Source organism: Physeter macrocephalus, chromosome 10 (genome assembly GCF_002837175.3).
Source record: "Physeter macrocephalus isolate SW-GA chromosome 10, ASM283717v5, whole genome shotgun sequence".
Lineage (NCBI taxonomy): Eukaryota > Metazoa > Chordata > Mammalia > Artiodactyla > Physeteridae > Physeter > Physeter macrocephalus.
The window spans coordinates 77,034,474-77,058,893 of record NC_041223.1 but is presented as its reverse complement, the minus strand read 5'-3'; positions in this window follow the sequence as shown (position 1 = coordinate 77,058,893).

Here is a 24,420-nt window from a genome sequence, read left to right as displayed (position 1 = left end):
TGGGATAGGGAGGGTGGGAGGGAGGGAGACGCAAGAGGGAAGAGATATGGGAACATATGTATATGTATAACTGATTCACTTTGTTGTAAAGGAGAAACTAACACACTATTGTAAAACAGTTATACTCCAATAAAGATGTTAAAAAAAAAAGAGAGAGTAATTTCTAAGCTTATAAGAGAAAAAGTTGGGAAAATTCCCATGATCCAAAGTAAAACAATAAAGTAGAACAAATGAAGCATGGGAAAAGCCAGGTGAATAGAAAGTACAAATTATCCAGGTAGAAATAAATTCAAATATGTTAGTGGTTATAAACAATACATGTGGATCATTTTCCCTCATTAAACAGTAGAGATTGTGAGATTAGCTTGAAAATGTGCATGTGTAACTCTTCCAAGCTATGTCAGGGCATTGAAAGGTATTTAGTAAATGTATGGGAAAATACACTAGGCAAGTACCAATGAAGAAAAAGCTATGGAATTAAAACAGCATGTCCACTTCTATGTAACTAGTGTATAAATCACTTAGTTACAAGCAAAAACGATCACAGGAAACTTAAATACTTACACAACACATAGGTAGAACAAAAATAATGTAAAACAAATAAATAATACCAACCACATCTGTTACAACAAAGCATGTCAATGATTTACTCCCAACTAAAATGCAAATAAAATAAGATTGTATCAAAATGATTAATAATAATAGCAAAATAATACCAAGTATTTGCTGCACCCTAAAAGCATTTCTAAAACAAGTTGACAAAGAAGGTTTGAAGGCATAAAAATGGGCAAAGATGTAAAAAGAAAATGGTATAAAATTAAAGTTTCAAATATTAATTAAAAGCAAGGTATAATTAAGGCAAAACACATTCAATAAGATGGAGAATGTCATATTAAATTGATACAAGATACTATCTATAATGAAAATATCAGTCATAAAACTTTATGAGCCAAATTAAAGAGCATTAAAGTATATTAAACAGGAAATGTTTAAAAAATTCAGAGATATATACAAAATACACAAATGAATTTGAAGATTTCAACACACCATTTTCTTCACATTAAGCATAAAATAGTGAGAAAATGAAGCCATATAGGATTCTTACTATATTATCTGAGTTATTTATGGTGTTGAGCAGGAGAAACGAAACAACTGAGATATAAACTCATATACGTATGTACAGATATATACATTTACTGTTGACGCATCATTTTTGGAATATGTGAGATAGGATATTGCAAATCAAGAGAACAGCCCCTTAGTTACTAAAAAAAAAAAATGTTTTTCTTACTTATTGTAGGTATAGCAGTGGAGATGCTAACAGCTGCATTTGGTAAAGACGATTAGGTGTAACTTTATCAAGACTATGTCTCTCCAAATTTAGAAATCTTCTAGCTTCTATAAAGCATACAGCTAGGTGACAAAGATCTTAAAACTATTATTACATTAATTGGGAGATTTGAATGTGCATTTTTTCTGACAAGTTTTCTTAAAATGGGACAATGCCATAACAGAAATTATCATCTCTTAATAGGATATTGAAAAATATACTCTAAAAAGCTATTACAAATTTTTTTTGGTCAAGTACCCTAATGTTTCTTTATTTATGTTTTTGTTTTTATGTATTGGAGATAAATTTGCAGGGCGCTTAATGTACAAACAAGTCAGCTTTCAAGAAGATAGTGTCTTACCACAGCTTTGCACTGTTTTTGATAGCATAGTGTTGCCCTTTTCACTATATTGGTATAAATTCTGCTACTTCTAACAGAAAAAAAAATAATAATAGTTACTTAAGATGAACATTTCATTATTTTCATACCTGCAAGGTAGGTGGTTGAGGATGGGTGAGGGCCACAGAACCATTAGGGATTCTGGGTCTTTCTATTTTCTTATTCTACTATTCTTTGTGAAGGACAGTCCAAGAAGGCTACCAACCTCAGCCTTTCTATGACCTCTTTTTTATTCAGCCTTCTCTTTCTGGAAAAAAACCATAGAGACTTTTCTTTCTGCCAGTTGCTTGCCTAAAACCTGAGCTCCAGAAAGAAATGCACCTAAAAAGTAAAAATAAAATAAAAAAATTTGCCCCTCTTAAGTTCTCTTGTCCCAGATGTGGCCTAGAATAAACTGAGCTTCTTGAACTGAAGAGGCCGTGTGGCTGTACGGCAATTCAGCATGTTGAAAATGCTCCCGTGATCAATACCGCTTAAAGGATTAGCACAGGGTATGTCCTAGAGCCCTTTCTCAACCAGAAGGAAAAGATCTGATCTGTCTGAGATTGAATTATTCACCAGTTTGGTGACCTAATTCAAAGTTTCATTGAATGCATATATACATGTATATGTTATTACGGACAAATTTTGTCCTTTCAAAATTCACATATTGCAGCCTTAACTGCCTATGTGACCATATTTTGAGATAGAGCATTTACAGAGCTGGTTCAGATTAAATGAGGTCATAAGGGTGGGACCCTAGTCCTATGGGACTAATGTCCTTATAAGAAGAGGAAGAGACACCAGAGTGATCGAACCCTCTCAGGAACACTCACGAAGGAAAGGTCATGTGAGGCACAGTAAGAAGGTGGCTGGAAACCAGGAAAAGCGCCCTCACCAAACACCAAATTTGCTGGCACCTAGATCGTGGAATTCTAGCCTCCAGAAAATAAATGAGAAAATAAATGCCTATTGTTTAAGCCACTCAGTCTGTAGTATTTTGTTATGGCAGTCTGAGCAGACTAATGTGTGTGTGTATGTGTGTGTGTGTGTGTGTGTGTGTGAGTATGTGTGTAAAACAAAACTATTCTCTGGTATTTTAGAAATATTTAAGTTGTCTAGGCAAATAATTATCATATTGTGATGCCAAGAATTTTAACCTCAAAGCTCTTTTTATTTTTATTTTTTCAAAATTTGTTCTATTAGTTTTATAGAATAGTTGCAAAAGTAGCTTAGGCAGTTCCCATAATCCTTCACTTAACATTCCTCAGTGGTTTATGACTTAACATAACTAAAGATTAATTATTACAACCAAAGATCTATGAAAATTTAGCATGAACAAGACATATTTGCTGAATGTGTAAATGATAACTAGCTCTGGTTTATATTAATAACAGTTTTATATTAATATGTTTCTCATTAATATAAAATATTTATGTTTATTAACTCATTTTGTTGTGTTTATTCTGAGAAATTTTGCATATAATCTTACTTTTGACACTATAAGCACTTCAATTGACAAACTATGAGATCATAAACAAAGAATTATGACCTTTTAATGTCATCAAACAGCAGGAGGGAAAGAAAACTGCTCAAATATGAGATATTTAACAATTAGCACTTTACGGAAGGACATACTATAAAAAACACATAATTTAGTGTATTTTCAGAATGCAAGTATGAATTGTAAGGTTTAATTCAAACTATTGTAAAATCTCAGACAGCTGTCTCTGCCATGTTTTCCTAAGCATTATCAGAGGCCCACACCAGTGATGCTACAGGCTGTGACCCTATAGTCACCCACAGCATTCTTAGTCTTATAGCTAATTTTAGCTTTTAAGTAAGCACCAAGTAAAAGCTATAACCTCTGAAGAGGTTATACTGAAGAGGTATATACTGAAGAGGTTCAGTAAAGCTATAACCTCTGAAGAGTATCAATTTCATAACAAAAGATGATTGATCAAACTTTCTCTACCATTTATGTCATCACATGAAAGACTCCGGATCCTACAAAAGTTATCATAAGAGAAAATTCCATAGTTTTCTATCTTCTCGATTAAACTTATTTGGGAACAAAACCAATATTAAAGGAGTAATGGCTAGCAGTGGGGCACATCAATATTCAGGAGAGAGCAAAATTTAAAATCCATTTCTTCGTGTGGTGAAGATTTTTCTAATTGCATTATTCTATGCTATTTCAAATAATGTATGGAACCGATCTGAAAATAAAATTGAGCAAATGCAGCAACTTATTGGCTAATATTTTATTATCTACATATTGTCTATAATATCTAAGTTAGATCATAGCTCCAACAATGTCTCAATTATATAGATAACCAAATATCATTGTTAAATAGAAAAAAATATATATTTTTGGCAGCGCTGCACAGCAGGTGGGATTTTATTTCCCAACCAGTGATCAAACCCATGCCCCCTGCAGTGGAAGTGCAGAGTCCTAACCACTGGAGCATAAAGGAATTTCGAAAAAAATATTGTCTAGTGTAAGTTTAGTTCTTTCTATTTTAGTTTTAAGTCTGCTTATATGGGAAAAGGATTGTGGAATATTAATGTGAGGTGCTTTAGATATTTTATTACTATTCACATAGTGAATTTTATTATTAATAATTTAATGAATTCTTTACAAACACTTTGTTTCTTCTTTTAATATTACCCCAAAATAATTTCTGAATTTATATGCCATATTCATTATTTGGTTGTCACAAAATTGCCCTTTCCTTGTTAGCAGAAGTTAAATATGTCATTTAGCAACTTTTAAAGTACAGAAGGTAATAAACATATTTGATCTAGCCACAGCTTTAAAGAGGTGAAACAAATTATTAAAGGATGGAAATTACTAAGTATATAATATTTAGACGGAAAACTGTCAGTCCAAGAGCTGTTATATTTTTGAAATGATATTCCACTATGAAATAATAACTAATACTAAGTAATATTTAATTAATAATTAATGTTGTATTAATAATAAGACAATAATTAAAACTTGTTCCACATTAGAGTTTTACTGTCTATAAATATAAAACAGAATGAGTAGGAAGACAAATAGAATATGAGATAACCTGCTAATTGAGACAAACATTTATGTCACTTTGCTTAAATGATGTGGAAAAATATGGTCTCTTGTTTAAAGGTTGACACTCAGGTTTATATTTGGGGGCCTCTTTAAAGGGGAAAACAATGTATAATGGAATTATATCAGCATAAACCCTAGGATAGGGGTTAACCTGAATCTGATCTATTCTACTCAAGAATCTGAATTTTCCATATGCACTCAGAGGATTCTATCTATGTTGCAACTGTCATAGATAAACTTGAAGAGTAAAAGCAAATTTACCACATTTCAGAGAATGTATATTGCATTCTGGGGGAAAAAAAGAAAGAAAACTAAGTAAATCAACATACATTTAAACCAAACATTCATCTGAATTGTTCAAATCAGAGAGTGGTCCTAATCAATATGAATCATGAAAGCCATACTCAGTCTTCGGATTTCAGCCGCTAAGGTGGCTAAATCACTGACTAACATTGCCTTCCTGCAGTACATATTTTTAGTCACATATCTAGTCACAGTCTCAGGGAAATTATTGAAATTAGCAAATATATAAAGCATTTGGACTAAAGTTTTTGAAGGTAGTTTTTAAAAGTTTTTGAAACCCTTAGTGTACAATCAATACAAAACAGCAGTAACCAAGGAATACAGTGATTCTCAATCAGATATTATAATGCAAATTGTAGGGCTTGCTGTGTAATACCTTCCATAAATCTTTACATTTCCAAATGGTATAAAATAGTAAAATTTTTTCTTGAAAAAAAAAAGAGCAACCAAAATTTTATATATTAGATGCTTGAAAAGGAAAGAAGAAAAATAAATATAAATATACCTCTAGAGTTTAAGGGGGCACACTATACCACTGGCATATTTTGTGTGTGTGTGTGTGTGTGTGTGTGTGTGTGTGTGTGTGTGTGATTTCATTCTTTTATATTACCTACACCTTTAGTCTCCTTCATAAAAATCTTTTATTTTTTGTTTTTCTTTTTTTTTTGGTGTGTGTGCTTGTTATTTTCCTAATTGCCAATGGGAGGGTATATCTTTCTCTTAAGTCTCCCAGTTTCTTCCTTTTAATTGTCACTGACACCCAACAGCATGCTAAAGCTAAGGAGATGGGAACTTCACTCTTCTTGTCCACAAGAGCAGAGGAAGAGAGGAAGTTAGACCACCCCACCCCCCAAAGAGTGTGAGATCCTTTATTGTTCCTTTCCTTTCATCAGTGGGTCTCAATCAGGGTGTTTTTGCCTCCCAGGGGATATTTTGAAATGTCTAGAGACATTTTGGTTTGTGACAACTGCAGGAGGTGGTTGTTACTGGCAACTAGTAGGTAGAGATAAAGATGTTGTTAAGACCCCACAACAAAGAATTAGCCATCCCAATAGGACCATTGCCTGGAGGTTAAGAAAGTCTGATTTAAATGGACTTTGGTTTGCTTACCTTTTTTTTCTGGTATGCAAATACAATTTTCATGAAATTTGATAGACTTGCTTTTCCTGTTGAGATTTAGCTATGACAATTGTGTACTTTTTAATTTTTCTGCTCTTATCTTTATTTTTACTCTCTTCTAGTCAGCTTCTTTGTTTTTTTTGGTTTGTTTTTTGTTTTTTTGTTTTTTTTTAAATCAATTCTTATTTCCAGTCAGGCTTCTTTTCTTTACAATAACTATATACTCATTAAACTCTTTCCTTACTCTGATAATGCTTATTATCTATCATTCTCAAACCTAAATAGATACTCAAATGACATACATTACTTTAAAACTAGGTGTTTTATTAAGCAAAAAACTTGCACAGAGTTTGTTATGGATGTAGATGTGTTGGATATAAGGAAACATATTGCATCCCTCCTGCTCTTTTGGATATTAAAAATTTAGAGGCGAGATTATGTTGAGTAAATAGTTAATATAACCACTCTCTTTCACAAATTCATGAATAATGACATGTGTTTGTGTGTATATACATATATATGTGTATAAATATACACTTATACAACTATAGATATACACACACATATGCATGATCATGACTGTAATCCTTAAACTTTTCTGGATTACAGAATTCTTTGAAAATTACATTAAACTCAATTAAGAAAAATATAACCTATTTTAATTTTGTATTGTAAATTATTTTCTTGAGATGCACTATTTTGTACTATATAATGATGTATGCTTTCATTCAATTCAACAAAATTGCATTGCATGTATTCTAAGTGTTAGATAATTGGAAAATTGGAGGTATAGGAATGGTCAGAAATTGGATATATGAAATTGTGATTCAAAGTAGAAGAGTTTGGGTTAATTATGAAGCCCATGGTATGGCCAAAGAAAAAAGTCGAAAAAATGGAAGATAAAGTCATTGGAAAGAGGAGGTCAAGAAAACAAGGGGACAGGATTTTTGGGTGGATCATTTACAAATACAGAATGCTATTCAAAATCTAGGCTGTATAGCAGTTGCCAAAGTCATTAAAGAATGGGAGAGAATGACTAGAATGCTGTCATAGGAGAAAAAGAGTAAGGGTGCAGGATTTATAACAAGTTACATAAAGCCTAAAGAGCAAGGATTTTATTTTATTTTTTTTTAAATTAAAACAGTGAAGGGACAATGGTCTCAAAAAGACACTGATCAGGTAGGTGAAGAGGAAAATTATACTTCCCACCTATATGACTATATATGGATTTTGATTAAATGACCAATTCCACTCGGTAGAAGTTCAAGAAAGCAGAATATTATGAAGGGCTAATTTTTGTTTAAGGCTAGGTGTTATAGGGAACATTCACGAAAGAGTTTGATGATGTTTAGGCAGCCCATTAAATACCTTCTACTTCCAAGATAAAGGAAAATTGTGAACATAAATCAAAAAAGTCAAATTTATTTCTGCTTAAATATTTCTATTAAAATGTTTTCTTAGTCTTGAAAAAGAGGTTTAAATTATTGAGTGTTTTTTTGTAAGGCAACATGCCATATTTAATCTCCAATCAATTTTTCATTTCTCATTTTTATGGCAATAAATGCTGGAACCCTGAATCAGAAGAGCATATAGAAAAAGAATAAAAACTCCCATAGCTCACTTTGACAAATGAGGATAAGTCTGTGTCAAGGAACAACAAAACTCTCTAAGACGAGTGAAATTTATGAAGCATCATTCCCTTTGTCATTAAAGTCAGTGAGGTCATTTTTGGCAAGATCTGCATCATTGATTTGCTGTCCATGTCAGTAAGGAAAGGATTACAAATCCATGTTTCAATTTTAAGTTCATCTGAGCAAAAGTAACATTCAACAATTTTCTTCAGGGTTTCCAGGTTTCTGCAGATATATACCTGCAGATAAATTAAATGGGATAATTTACATAGTTGTCTTTCTCAAGTAACTTAATATAGAGTGCCAGCTTGACCAAAGCAGTATTCATTATGGTGAGCTTGCAGGATTGAATTTTGAAGGCTTTAACTCACTCATACACACATAGAACTCCACCAAATGAACCACAGTATGGATTTACTCTTTATTTTTAAATTGTTCTTAGATTGGCCATTTCTTATCTCTAAAAGAGTGAAACTTCTGCTGAGTTTGAATAAATTATTTCATGCATAGTCAATTAAACCACTGAATATTGTGTAGTTTGAAAACTTTATATTTTTTGCCTTAATTTTTACAAGTCCACTTAAACAGATGATGGTTCAAGGATTAGCTCATAGAGATCCAGTTTCATGGCAGCAGAAAATAATTTCAAAATCACATTATAGTGTTGGACACCAATGCATGCAATGCAGAAAAAAATGGGACATCACAATGTGTGATATTTTTCTCTTCACAAAATCCATAAAAACGTATCTCTTGTGAAGAATCAAAACAGTCTCATAAGTGATTAAAATACCAAGAATTTTCTTCCAGCTCAGCTTTGCTTTGACCAAAAAAAATATCACCCACCATTTCAAAGTTATCAGCTTTTATGGTACCTTAAACAGGACTAAAAAAGTGTTAGCTGTCTTGATAGACATCACTAACTTCATTAAGCTTCATGTTGAAGAAATATGGCAAACCATGTCTTTAATAACTGCCATCCAAATATTAGAAAACGGGATTTTAATGTGGTTGAAATCATTTGACAGATGCATGGCTTTGTTTGTTAAATTTCCTTGTGTTTCAAATACACAAACCAGTTGAATCTTGGCTTCACTAGATATCCCACAATTGTATAATTTTCTTTTTTAACAATATGATGAGCAAGTATTTTGTGTTCATGTAAATCTAGATTTAGATAAAGATCCATAAGTATTATCCCAATCCTTAATTCAAAACAAGGATTCCACATTTTCTGATTTATTTTCTGTACATTTTTACTTTGCTGAATGCATTAAAACTATAATTTTATTTCACAATTTTTTGGCTGTTTGATTTATTTTTATTTGATCTTGAACAATTTAAATAAAACCAAAGGATATCTGCTTCTCAATATATTTATTTGTTTACATATTTAAAGAGAATACCTATCCATATGAGGAATGGCCTGTGTCTGTAACCATATGTTAAGGTACATATTTTTAGTTCCAACTTATTGGAAACTATTCTAGATATCATAAAATAGTAAAATTGAAGACCATGTTATGTGATCTGGGACTGTACTATCCTGTATGTTTCTAAATACTGGAGAGAAAAGGGTACTCTAAAAACTTAATTTGGGGTTCCAGGTTAAGAAGGTGGATTAAAGACTTACTTACATTTAATTTTGTGTCATCATGAAATATCCCTCCAGTTATTGAGAAACCATTATTTTTAAGTCATAAAACTGTAGAGATAGAGATTATATGAGATAGGACAACTGCAACAAAAGCTGATAAAAAAATGGTAACTGGAGGCAGCTTTGAGAAAGCTGAAATCTAAACCAAGAGTGGGCAAAAGATGAGAAAGATGGCTCTGACCTGGAGATCCCTCAAATGGATTAGCAAGTTCCTTCAAAATTAAGGATAAAGCACTAGTGGCTAAAATGAGAAAGGTTGTTGAGGGCTGTTTAGTTAGGAAGCAGTTCAATCCCTAGGTCATCTACAGCAATATGCTACAAAATTCCACTTTCTTCATCATTGCCTGAAATCTGGCATTACATTCCTTGTGACCAAGCACAGGGAAAGAGGCCATATCTGAAGCTATTGTCACCCTTAGAATAAACATACAGAAATTATCAAAATGAATAAAAATATTATATTCAGGGCTTCCCTGGTGGTGCAGTAGTTGAGAGCCCGCCTGCTGATGCAGGGGACACTGGTTCATGCCCCAGTCCATGAAGATCCCACATGCCACGTAGCGGCTAGGTCCGTGAGCCATGGCCACTGAGCCTGCGCGTCCAGAGCCTGTGCTCCACAATGGGAGAGACCACAACAGTGAGAGGCCCGTGTACTGCAAAAAAAAAAAAAAAAAAAATTATATTCACTTTTGAGATCCACAATAGCATCAGAGTGATGCTAAGAATTGAAGCCAAAATGAAAGACATTGCAAACATGAATGGTGAAAGCATAGCTTGGCAATTCTCTTTTAAACAGTAACTTGACACAATCATCCAATGTCTATAAATGGTAATGCATATGAAAACACAAAATCTCCAAAGTAAAGGAAATTTTCATACATTTGTAATAAACAGATGTTTGCATATGTAGAGATTCTTGGGAAGAGTATACAGAAAGCAGTTATTGTTTACTTTTGGGAAAAAGAACTGCTAAAGGATGTAACAGAAAAATAGTCTTCACTTTTAATCAACTTGTGCTTTTCTACTTTGTATAACATCAATATATTGCCTGTTCAAAAATTAAATCTATATATGCATGTATATTTCCCTCTGTCAATAAATAGGTAGAAACACATGTTGGTGGAGGATGGATTTTAAAGACACAGCAAATATAAAATGTTTCTTATGAATAAAAATTTTAAAATAACAATTAGAAAACATTTGAATATAACTCAGCCATAAAAAGAAATGAAATTGAGATATTTGTAGTGAGGTGGATGGACTTAGAATCTGTCATATAGAGTGAAGTAAGTCAGAAAGAGAAAAACAAATACCGTATGCTAACACATATATATGGAATCTAAGAAAAAAAAAAAAAGGTCATGAAGAACCTAGGGGTAAGACTGGAATAAAGACACAGACCTACTAGAGAATGGACTTGAGGATATGGGGAGGGGGAATGTGGGAAGCAACCACATAGCACAGGGAGATCAGCTAGGTGCTTTGTGATCACCTAGAGGGGTGGGATAGGGAGGGTGGGAGGGAGGGAGACACAAGAGGGAAGAGATATGAGAACATATGTATATGTATAACTGATTCACTTTGTTATAAAGCAGAAACTAATACACCATTGTAAAGCAATTATATTCCAATAAAGAAGTTAAAAAAAATTGAAAAATTAATCTTTTACATTTGTCATGAATTTCTTAAAGTTTATTAAATTTCCAAGGTAATAATCACAGAATTTACAGAGTGCAATTTTAAAAACCTTAAACTTTATAGGTATGGTACAGTTCCACAATTCTTGTATTTCATAGCAAGCACATACACATTTTATTAACAAATAAGGAAATATTTATTGTATGCCTCATTTTTTTCTCTTTAAATGTTAACACAGACTATATGTGGACCATTAACGGCTGGATTAATATAACCTAAGAACAACCAAATACTAAATTACATGTTCCTCGATGGCAGATATATCTGTTAAGAATGTTTTGGTTGCAAGTTACAGAAGACCTGAGAAGACGGGCTTAAAGAACTTGGACTCTGTAGACATAAGAAGTCTAGAGGTAGGCATTTACTGGCTCAAGTGCAATGATATCAGGCAGAGCAAATCTGTGATTCTTTTGATCTTATTTTCAGAGTGGTCAGAAGGCAAGGACAGATTGAGCCATCATATAAATGTTTAACATAGAAAGAAAGAAAGAAGGGGATAAGAATAAATCCAGGAGACTTTGGTTATGATTCATTGATGATAATTGGGCCAAGAGGGCATGCATGCTGGGAGAGCTGACATTTAGCTATTAAAGCCTCTACCACAGGGGCACATATGTTTTCTGCCACCACATGAACAGGAGCTACTACTTGATTACCAAACTTTTATCTTCTTGGTGGCCACATAGCTCATTTTACAGAATTTCAGAAGTTGTCTTACACCTAAAAAGCTGAAGTGATATGTTCTATTTCTAGAAGTGACCATCACATTATCCACAATCATTTTCTGTTTTCTGCCACTGGGTGTTGACATCCAGAATAACTTGGTTATCATGTGGTGAAGATGGGGGAGTCTGCCGGATCTTCAAATCACTGTTCAAAAATGTGCTTTCTACTGCCTGTCACAAAAGCCTATTATAGAATTAATACTAGGGAGAAATAAAGTTTTATGTTTAAGGTACCAAAATTTTTAAACAACTTTTACATCAGCTTAATTAACACAGTGTTTTAGTTTGTCTTATCCCTACAGCACTTAACAAAATTTCTTTAAAAATATCTAGATCTAGATTGGCGATTTCTCACACCAATAACAAAGTCATATTAAAAAGGCTGGCTTATTTTTTGTTTTGATTTTTATTTACCTTAACATCAATGAAATACTGAGCTATTGAAGTGTTTTAATTGGGTAGTGATATTATCAATTTTGTGATTGACAAAATTCACACCAGCTGTGGTATATACTGTTTGGATTTAAAACTGAAGATTAAACAAATATTATAATAACTATAGTGGAATGATGAGATTCTAAGATAAGACAAGTACAGTGGGAAAAGAAAGTAGTCCACAGATCTAAAAAATTTACAAAATTCAATAGATGGCTTGTTGATTCAATTACTAGATAGGAAGACAGAATTTCAAGGATGAGGGCCGAGTTTCTAGTTGGGTAAAAATGTAGTGATAGGTGCTCACAAAGAAAGATCATAAGAGAAGGTGGCTGTCTGATGAGACAGTAATATTTTCATCCTTAGGCATGCTGATATTAAATTTGATGTCTGTAGATCAAATAGATACCTAATTATCCAGGTTAAGAACCTTTGTCTAAAAGTCTAGATTTGGAAGACATCAGAATATCATGTTACTTATGTGAGAATAAAAGAAATCATTTAAGAACAATACTGATTGAGAAGAATAATTCATAAGTTAATTCTTGAGATCAAATTGAAAAGAAGAGTAGACTAAGAAGGATACAGTGAAGGATAAAGAAATATAAAACAAGGAAAAGGTAAGAAAAAAGCATGGAATGATCAATGATATGAAATGTTTAAAAGCATGTCAAAACACATAGGCCACTGGTAATTTTAGCAAGATAACCTTATTGGGGTGATATGAGTTATCATCAAATTTCAATTGTACTGAAGTAGAAATGTTATATCAGAAAGAAGAGACAGTAAAAATTCTCTGTCAAGGGAGTCAGGAAGAACCTCTGTAAAACATGGAATTAGAATTTTTAAAAGGAGATATTGAAACACATTTAATATTAGTTAGAAGGATCCAGTATAGGAGTATAAATGCAGGATGAAAAGGGAGAAATTGTAAGATGTGTGTTTCTCAGGAGGCTGGGAATGAGGAGATCAAGCTAATAAGGTTATATTTAGTGACTGAATGAAGAAAGAGTTCCCATGTGTTGGTTTCCAAAAGGTGAAAGTGGTGACAGCAGATTCTGATATTTAAGGAGTTTAAATTGAAAGAGTTTTTAAAGAACAAGGATCCTGAATTCTATATGTAAACATAGAATAAATGTTGAGGACTGAACTGAGGTTAGATACCTTTACTGTGACACTAATTATTAAATTTATAAGATATTTTCCGTTTATGTTTAGTAGCTCAGAGTAGGTATGGAAATTCTTTATCAAGAGTTCTGCCATGCTTTGGAGCAGAGGACAACTGGCCAAGGGAGTTGGCAATTTCAGCAAGGGAAAAGTTTTGGTGATTTATTTGAAGTTCATATTAGATATATAAAGAAAGTTAGATAATTGCAAGTAACTGAGCTGACAGCAAGTGGAATGTAAAGAATTGGAATCTGAAAATGTTAAAGTCTTTGATACATCACGTCTGGGCTATAAGCAGTCTGTGTCACTTAATTAGAGTGTTTCTTTAAGATTTAATATAATAATTGATGTGGTTTAATTCTACCCTCTTGTTATTTATTATTCATTTCCCAAGCTTTCTTCTACAGTTCTTTTCTGGCTCTTTCCCTATCTTTTCATTTAATAAAATATTTTCATTTATGTCCTCTATTGTCTAGTTCATCTCATCTCTTTCAATAAAGGCATCCTTAACTCATTAAAGTATATGTAGCAATAATATTATGCCATTGTAACCTTCATACTCCCCAAGTCTTACTCCCAACTTCTGACTTTATAGATGAACATTCTCACTTTCCATATCTGACTTCACATTTCACAATTTCCACTTCCTTTTTCCCACCCTTAACTTTTCCTTCCTTTTTTCTACATTACAAATATAGTAAACATATAGTATAATTTCATTCAACTGCCTGCTCCACTGTGCAATTATTGACATCTTTTCCAAATACATCTGAGAACTTTTTTTATTTCAGTTATTTTATTTTATAATTGCTAAATGTTTACTTGTTTTTAATAGTTTCCTTTTTTCTTGCTGAAAATACCTTCATTTTTACTCATGAAGATGACATGTTTCCCTTTAAATATATTTATAATAGCTGTTTTAAATCTTTTGTGTGCTAAATCCAATTTCCTTAGTCTTTTGCAATCAAGTTATATTGACTGCTTTCTCTCTTGACTTTGGATAACATTTTACTGTACTTTGCATGTATAGCAATTTTTTAAATTGCTGGACATACTGGGTGATACATTTTAGAGGCTCTATATTCTGTTATCTTACACTGAGAAATGTCATGTGTACTAGCAGGTAGTTCAATTATTGCCTAATCACCTTGGACCCATGTAGACTTGATTCAGTGCTTAATTAGGGCAGATATGTGGAAAGATCAATGAGTTTCCTAAGGTCATCTAGTTTTATGATTCTCAACCTAGAAATGCTGAATCCTTTGTTGATATTATTGAGTTTGGTTTTGAGCTTCACAAGAGTGTGTCTAGAGCAAGTTCTTTCTCTACAGTAGTTCATTCCTAAGTATGGTATTTCTGGTATCTCAGATGAATAACTTATGCATTAAAATGTTTTCTCTATCCTGGCTAGGCCAGTACTAAATAATTTCTCAGAATCTTTGTCCTTTTGTCTTGTTTTTCTGCTCACAAACTTAACAGCAGCTGCTGTTCTGTAAACATCATATTGTCTTGCTCTGCACTTACATGGACCTCAACCCTCAACCAAGAACTAGTGGGGAAGCCCTATGTAGGCGTCTTATGTTTCACTCTACTTCTTTTCTAAGTGCCCCACCTCTCAGACTCCAAATTGCTTTAGCAGACACAAATTCTTATCTCAGATTCTTTATCTCAACACAGTGACAACATTCTCGTTTGGGAAATTGTTCACAGATTGGGATGATCATAAGCTTCATCTTGTGAACTTATCTCCTGTCAAGGATTGACATCTTATGATGTCTGTTTTTCAGGACTAAAGACTTGGCCATATATATTTTGTTAAGTTTTATAGTTGCTGCTGGTAGGGAGGCGATTGTAATAACAATTATTCTGTCATGTCTGGAAACAGATATTCCTTCTTTTTCTCTACCTTTGTTCTATTCATTGCCAAAAAGTAATGTCTAAAATCTTCAAAAATTTTATGAGTCCTGTCTATTTGTTCCTGTATTTGTCAGTTTTTGTTTCATGGCTTCAAGGGTCTATCAGGTGCATCTACTTTTATAATTGTTATTTCTTTTTGAAAATTTGGCACTTTTATAACTCTGAAACATCCCCCTTTATCTCTAGTGATACTATTTTTTTCTTTCTCATAACTGGTTTTCCCAGTACATCTTTTGTTCTTATCATTTAACTTTTAAATTGCTGGTGCTTTTATATTTAAAATGAAAATGTTGAAGATGTCATGGATTTGCATTTGTGTATTTTAACCCATTCTGAAAATCTCTGCCTCTAATTTTGTGTACTAAGTCAATTTACATTTAATGTAATTAATTATATGATTAGATTTCTTTACAGTATTGATATTTTTCTACGTTTCCTTTTTGTCTCTCTTCTACTACTACTTTTGGATTACATGATTACTTTTTATTATTACATTTCATCTTTTCTATTGGCATATAGTTATATGATTTTATATCACTTTTTAAGTGGCTGTTTTTCAAGTTAAAATCATTAAGTAGGAAGGAAAAGAGTGAAATAAGAAGAAAAGTACAATAATTTGTTACCTAGATTAAGTTTTTCAAAGTTTTATCTAAGAATATTTTTTCAGCAGAAGTATTTATACTCTAATACACAGCCCAGTCAAAATTGTGTTATCCTTCACTCATGATTATAATTAAAATATTTAGTCAATATCATTTAGGGATGATGCATAATTGGAATCCATCAAGTCTGTGTTTCAATCATAGAGCTTACACTAAATAGCTATGTAATCTTGGGCAATTTTCTTAAGTTCACTTACTATATGGAACCTTATCTACCAAATGAAGATAATGGTATGTATGTCACTTGTTTTCATTTCTCCTTTCCTGATTATTTTGGAATAAAGTGTTTTTTTATCAATCAATTAATTTCAGCATTCTCATTTGTCCTTTCTATAAATGTGACTACCGTCGACCTTCGAACAGTATGGGATTTTTGGTTCTGAGCCTCTGTGCAGTTAAAAACTACACAAGATTTTGTAACTAACTGCCCTCTGAATCTGCAGTCCCTCTATATCCCTTGCTCCCCATCCATGGATTCAACCAACCTTGGATCATGTAGAACTTAGTTTTTACTATTAAACAAAATCCATGTTTAAGTGGACCCATGCAGTGCAAACCTGTGTTGTTCAGTGGTCAACTGTATATCTGTTTTACTTGTTTCCCCAGTGGCTTTCTTGAGCAATTACAATATGCATTACCATATCACAATATAATTTGAATTAATATACCATTTTACCTATTGTATGTCTATCATTTCACTTATCATATGAGAAAATTAAAACAGTATACTTCTGTTGATATCATCTATCTTTTGGTGATTATTATGAATCTCAAAGTACATTTTTATTATCGTTTCACTAAATAACTAAATGTCTTAATTTAAAAAAATCAAGAAAAGAGAAAAATAACTTACTTTTACCCACGTTTTTATTATTTTTGCTATTCCAGATGTGAATTTTTATCCCAAATTACTTCCTTTCGGTCTGAAAAATCTTCCTTTAATATATCTTATGCAGGTCTGCTGACAACTATATGTGTCAAATTATTTACAAATATTATAAGTGAAAAATATATGATCACAATGATAGCAGGATCATTATATTTAGCACAAAGTAGTGTTTTTGCTTTTTAAAATGTTTACAAATTAGAAAATGTAGGACATTTCTAACTTATTCTGAAGGAGTTTATGCCAACTTGATATATTAAGCATATACATATTTATGAAATCAGCCATTTCTTTGGGGCTATAGGAATTAGCTCTCTATTGATTATGCCTACTTATCTGTTATGTGTGTGATGATATGAAAATGGTCACAAGCTGCTTCTATTGATTTACTGTCCAATAAATAATTAATTTTCATTTCTTACTGATTATATACTTCTATGATCATTTCACTTTGTGGTATCATCAGTTTTAGAACCCAAACAATTTATACATAAAAATTAAAAGTCAGTTGTACAGACAATATGCACTGTCAAATAAAGCATCTCCTGGCTTGCCTATTTGCATTTGACAAAAGGATGTATTATTCTGATTACTGACATCAACTCTTCTAACTATATTACACAAACCTCACTTAAAAAGGCAGTAGAGGCGGTTTTAATTGATCATAGAAGATTTCAAATTGTCAAATGTCAGAAACACGCCATTACAAGAGGTAAGACAAGGCTTCCCAGAGGAAGAATATGCAGGGTCCAGATTTCCAGGTGTGAAAGGAGCCAAGGACCACTTTAGGAAATTATCCTTAATTCTTCTTTCATCTTAGTATTTCTAATTGCTACTGATAGAAATTACTGCTGGTACATGATTTTGGAGGGGAAAGAGTCAATTAAAAAGAAAAGAAAAGAAAATAGATGATTACTCAAATATTATTTCCTCAAGGACAAGGGCTGCATTTTTTCTTGTATTACCATATCTATTAATGCAGTACCAGGAATTATTTTTTTTTAATATTTTTTTATTTATTTAGTTGCACCAGGTCTTAGTTGTGGCAGATAGACTCCTTAGTTGTGGCATGCAAACTATTAGTTGTGGCATGCATGTGGGATCTAGTTCCCTGACCAGGAGTCAAACCCAGCTCCCCTGCATTGGGAGCATGGAGTCTTAACCACTGCACCACCAGGGAAGTCCCCATGAATTTTTGAAGACAGTCACTAAGTCATTTTCTTCCTATTGTGTTCTCAGAATAAATAAGTTTTCAAAAAATATTCACTTGGGTCAAATAAAGTCTTTCATCTAACACATGGAGTAATTCTGTGTGTTCTGTCTATAAGGACCACCTGGCATCAGTCCTAAAGGAAGAGAAATACAGTTGACCTTTGAACAACATGGGTTTGAAGTGCACTGGTCCATTGTTTTGATACATGGATTTTTTTCAATAGTAAATACTATAGTACCACCAGAGCTCTGGATATGCGGGAACCCTGGGTGCAGAGGGCCAACTGTAAAGTTCCACTCAAATTTTTGACTGTGTGGAGGGTCATTAACCCAACCACTAGATTGTTTGAATCAACTGTATAACTATCCAAACAAGGGTTTCAGATTCGTTTGCCTTGGTTATCTTTCAGCATAACTAGCTAACATGAAAATACCTTGGAAATCTTAAAAGTTTCCATTGATGAAACTAGAAGTGAAGGCTTAATTTACTTCTGGATTTCTGTCGATACTGAGAGCAATTGATTCTCCTTTCTGTTCTTAGGGTCACCACTGAGATTAAAAAGTGCATGCCAAAATAAAAAGGCTTAATTGACAGTTTAGTTGTACTTTTGTTAGGTTTTAAATAGTTATAAAAATTACAACTAATTTTAACCTGTTTTTCTGTTTTTCACTGTCACTGTGAAGGATTTCCTTCATATTAACTAACCAAGTAAAAACAAGCCCTATACTTGTGGTTACCAAGGGGGAAAGGTGGCGGGAGGGATGAAATGGGAGGTTAGGATTGGCATATACACACTACTATATGTAAAATAATCAATAAGGACCTACTGTATAGCACAGGAAACTATATTCAATACTCTGTAATAACCTATAAGGGAAAAGAAACTGAAAAATAATAGATATATGTATATGTATAACTAAGTCACTTTGCTATACACCTGAAATTAACACAACATTGTGAATCAACTATACTCCAACATAAAATTTAAAAAAATAAATAAAACCCCAACAAACCCTATAATTAGATCAACTTAGAGCTGACCTCAATATCAGAACCCATTCCTATCACAACCCCAGTTCATATTCAGTGGGTCTGACTAGGAATCAGGATGTCTCCTCCCACTTCACTCTTCATAAGAATTATTATGATCTGTATAAAGTATATTGTGCTCTTTACCAACGTTATTTATTTATACTGCCTTGTGTCCTGTGAGCTGTCTAGATCTGTGGTTTGCTATCTGTTATTAATTTGGAAAATTTCTTAGCTAGTATTATTTCAAATATTTTTTCTGCCCCAATCTCTTTCTTTTCCTTTCGGCATTTCAATTATTTGTCTGTAACACCTTTTGTAATTGTCCCAGTTTATGGATATTCTATTTTATTCATTCTTTTTGTTCTTTCTTTGCATTTCAGTTTGGAAAGTTTGCGTTCACATATTTTCAAGCATGCTGATTCTTTTCTCATTCTCATCCATCCTACCAATGAGCCCGTCAAAGGAATTCCTCATTTCGGGAATTGTTAATTTCAAGATTGTTAATTAGTAGCACTTCCTTTTGATTTTTTCTTAGAATTTTGGTCTCTCTGCTTACATCATCCATCTGTTCTTCATGGTGTCTACTTTTTCCATTAGCACCATAATATTAATCATAGTTATTTTAAATTCCTGCTGGATAATTCCAAAGTCTGTCATATCTGATTCTGGTTCTGATATTTAACTTGTCTCTTTAGGTTGTGTTTACATTCACTTTTCTTTAGCTTGCTATGTAATTTTCTGTTTAAAGCCTGATGTGTTGTATTGGGTAATAGTAACTGACATATATAGTGTTTAGTATGAGGTTTTATGTTAATCAAGCTAGAAGTTGCTCTGTGTTCGGTATTTGCTATAGCTTAGGTGCCAGAAGTTTCAAATTTCTTTAGTACCCTTCTTTATATCTCCCATGAAATCCTTGGGTTTCCCTAAGAATTCCTCCTCAGATAGACTGTGCACCTTGAAGCTCTTTCAGCTGTAAACCACTATAATTAGAGAGGAGTCCTGCTGACATGGTGGTAAGATCAACAGATTTGGATGCACTCTGTAATCTTATATTTAAATCTCAGCTCTTAGTGGACTTATATCCCTGGTGTGCCCTTTACAAGTGTTTCTCCACTCTTAGGTGAGATAGGAAATTACAGGGGACAAAAGTCAGGGAAATACCTTCTCCTGGGCAAGATAAGGCTCTGATAAAGTCTTTTGTCCTGGAGAGAAGGCTTTTTTATGGTGAGCCTTAACAAAGCTAAACATATTTTACAATGGTTACTCTTCCCCTTCCCCCTTGAGGGTCTCTCTCTTGACTCTTCACCATGGAAACATGATGGGTTTCCTAAAGGTCAAACCCATCAAAGTTTAAGGTCTCCTTCAAATTGGGGCCCCAGCAGTTTCTCACTCTCAATCTAGTAAACACTCAGACTCCAGAAATTCATCAAATTTAAATGTTAAATTCATCAAATTGCCATTTAAATGTTTCTACCAGTTATGGTTCAGCAGCTTCTGTTCTGGGAAGCAGACTTCATTGCAAACACCTGGGTTCATCTCTCTCTTCAAATGTCAGAGTGGTGGTTTGTTTTGCACCTCAGTTCTCTGAAAAGTCCTACACATCATTGATTTCAGTTTCCTCAGCTTTGTCCTGTCATTAGGATGGGAGTGATGACTTCCAAGTTCTTTACATGTCAGGACTAACATGTGAAGTCTCCCAAAGTATGTATTTAATACAGTGAAAAAGTCTCAGTAAAATGCCTATATTAGTATGTGTAGTAGATAAAAGGAAATACTGAGATACAGACAAAAAGAAACACAGAAGAAAATAAAAGTATTTCTTTATAGTCTAGATAGAGCCAACAGTTTGGTAGAGAAATATTTGAGTGATTAAACAATTATAGCACTTGAGGGTAATACATGTATATTGAAGAATAAAATAGGTAGGTAGTGTTTCCTTTAAAATATCAAATATTTAAGAAAATCTTATAATGAAGCTGAGTATTCTAACAGATATTAGAAGGAGAAATTAATGATATGCAGGATCCAAATGAAAATGCACAATATTTACAAGGGTTTAAATAGAAAGGAAAGACAGAACACTCTTTGAAGTAGATCACAGCAATATTTTTTTGGATCTGTCCCCTAAAGTAAAGGAAATAAAAGCAAGAGTAAACAAATGGGACCTAATTAAACTTAAAAGGTTTTGCACAGCAAAGGAAACCATTGACAAAATGAAAGACAACCTACTGAATGGGCAAAAATATTTGCAAGTGATATAATAGATAAGGGATTAATATCCAACACATAAGCAGCTCATACAACTCAACCTCAAATAAACAAACAGTCCGATTAAAAACTGGGCAGAAGAACTGAATAGATATTTTCCAAGGAGGAAATACAGATGGCCAACAGGCACATGAAAAGATGTTCAACATTGCTAATCATCAGGGAAATGCAAATGTAAACCACAATGAGATATCACTTCACTGTCAGAATGGCTACTGTCAAAAATATCACAAATAACAAATGTTGGCGAAGATGTGGAGAAAAGGGAACCCTGTGCACACTTGGTTGGAATGTAAATTGGTGCAACTATTATGGAGAACAGTATGGAGGTTTCTCAAAAAACTAAAAGTAAAACTACCATATGACCGAGCAATTCCACTCCTGGGTATATATAGAAAAAAAGAAACAAACCCCACCCACCTCCCCAAAACATCAAGAAAATATATGCACCCCGATGTTCATAGCAGCATTATTTACATGGAAGCAACCTGAGTGTCCATCAACAGATGAATGGATAAAAATGATGTGGTGTGTGTGTGTGTGTGTGTGTGTGTGTGTGTGTGTTTATTGCAACATGGATAAAAATGATGTGGTGTGTGTGTGTGTGTGTGTGTGTGTGTGTGTTTATTTGTTGCAACATGGATGGACTAGGAGGGCATTATGCTAAGTGAAATAAGTCAGACAAAGAAAGACAAATACTGTATGATATTATATGTGGAATCTAAAAAATACAACAGACCCACAGACATAGAGAACAAGCTAGTTGTTACCAGTGGGAGGCAAGGAGTAATATGGGGTGGGGGGAGAGGGAGGTAGAAACTACTGGGTGTAAGGTGGACTCAGGAGATACTGTACAGCATGGGGAATATAGCCAATATTTTGTGATAACTGTAAATGCAAAGTAACTTTAAAAACTGTACAAAAGGGGCTTCCCTGGTGGCGCAGTGGTTGCGCGTCCTCCTGCCAATGCAGGGGAACCGGGTTCGCACCCCGGTCTGGGAGGATCCCACATGCCACGGAGCGGCTGGGCCCGTGAGCCATGGCCGCTGAGCCTGCGCGTCCGGAGCCTGTGCTCCACAACGGGAGAGGCCGCAGCAGAGGGAGGCCCGCATACCACAAAAAAAACATAAATAAAAAAAAAATAAAACTGTACAAAAAATAAAAATAACAACAACAAAAAAAGAAAAGAATAATATTGTAGAGAAATATATAACACAAATGAAAAGGGGTAAAATTGAACTGTCCTGGGCTTGAAGTAACAGGAGTTGAATCTGATTAGTGGTTAGATTCAACTAATTAAGACTAGATTCACTTAACTAGATGTATGACATTTCACGTTTCTGAGTTAATGATTTTCTCATGTATGAAATCAAAGTAATACCTTGCCTCTCATTCTGTGGCTCTAAAAAAAAATAAGTGGCTACATAGTTTATTTCAAAATCTAACAAAGGTTTTGTCATATTTTAGATCTTTGAGAAATTTCTTTCCCCTAACATTTAACTGATGGAAGTATTCTCACTTATTTTTCCTTCACAGACAATATTTAACTATAGCAATCTTGTCAACAAATGAACTTTTGGTATTAGAATGAACAGTAGATTGAAATCTAGTTGCTTGGGAATTTGGGAATGGAAGCCTTTAATGTAGGAACTAGTTGAAGATAAAATTTAAAATAGACTACATTCAATAAAATTTAAGCTTTTCTTGGCAAATCAGGATGAAGATTATCAGTATCATTTATTAAACTGCACTGTGATGTGCTAACCTGGTTTAATATTAATTCCTTCAATAGTTATTATCACTTGAAATGTGCATTGGCACTTGTTACAAAACATATGATTGTGAACAAAACACATGGAGACCTGTACTTTGATTGTAAAAATCTAGTGGTGATTCTAAGTGGCTATAAAAATGTATAATCCAAAATATATATTTCTCTTAAAAGTCTTGTTTTCTTCTCAGCAGTCTGTACATCTCACTGAGATGGTAAATGTAATGTATTAAAGAAATTACATAGTGCATAGTAAGTTGTCAACCATGTACATTCTCTCCTCTTCCTTTCATTAAAAACCTTCTGACTCATTTTCCCAACTACTAACAGGTAATTTTTGTTTTTCTTTTTTATTATGGGGAATCTTGTGAAAGCTTCTTGATACCATTGTGCCTAAAGGGTATTTTCACCTGTTTTCAGATTACCACTTACACTGAGGTTTAAAAAATTTTCCCTCTGGATGGTGACAGCAAAATTCTATTTGGTAGTGCAATATTCCATCTGAAAAACGTACCGTTAAGGGCACTTACAAATTAGTAACCAGAAGAAGCAACTGATTGTACTAAATGTTAAGAATATTAGTAGTCTGTATTTTTATAATAATTTTTAAATTCATTATTTTAACATCTTTATTGGAGTATAACTGTTTTACAATGGTGTGTTAGTTTCTGCTTTACAACAAAGTGAATCAGCTATACATATACATATGTTTCCATATCTCTTCCCTCTTCTGTCTCCCTCCTTCCCACCCTCCCTATCCCACCCCTCTAGGTGGTCACAAACCACTGAGCTGATCTCCCTGTGCCATGCAGCTGCTTCCCACTAGCTATCCACCCTACGTTTGGTAGTGTATATATGTCCATGCCACTCTCTCACTTCGTCACGTCTTACCTTTCCCCCTCCCCATATCCTCAAGTCCATGCTCTAGTAGGTCTGTGTTTTATTCCTGTCCTAAGCCTAGTCTCTTCATGACATTTTTTTTTAGATTCCATATATATGTGTTTGCATATGGTATTTGTTTTTCTCCTTCTGACTTACTTCACTCTGTATGACAGACTCCAGGTCTATCCACCTCATTACAAATAACTCAGTTTCATTTCTTTTTATGGCTGAGTAATATTCCATTGTATATATGT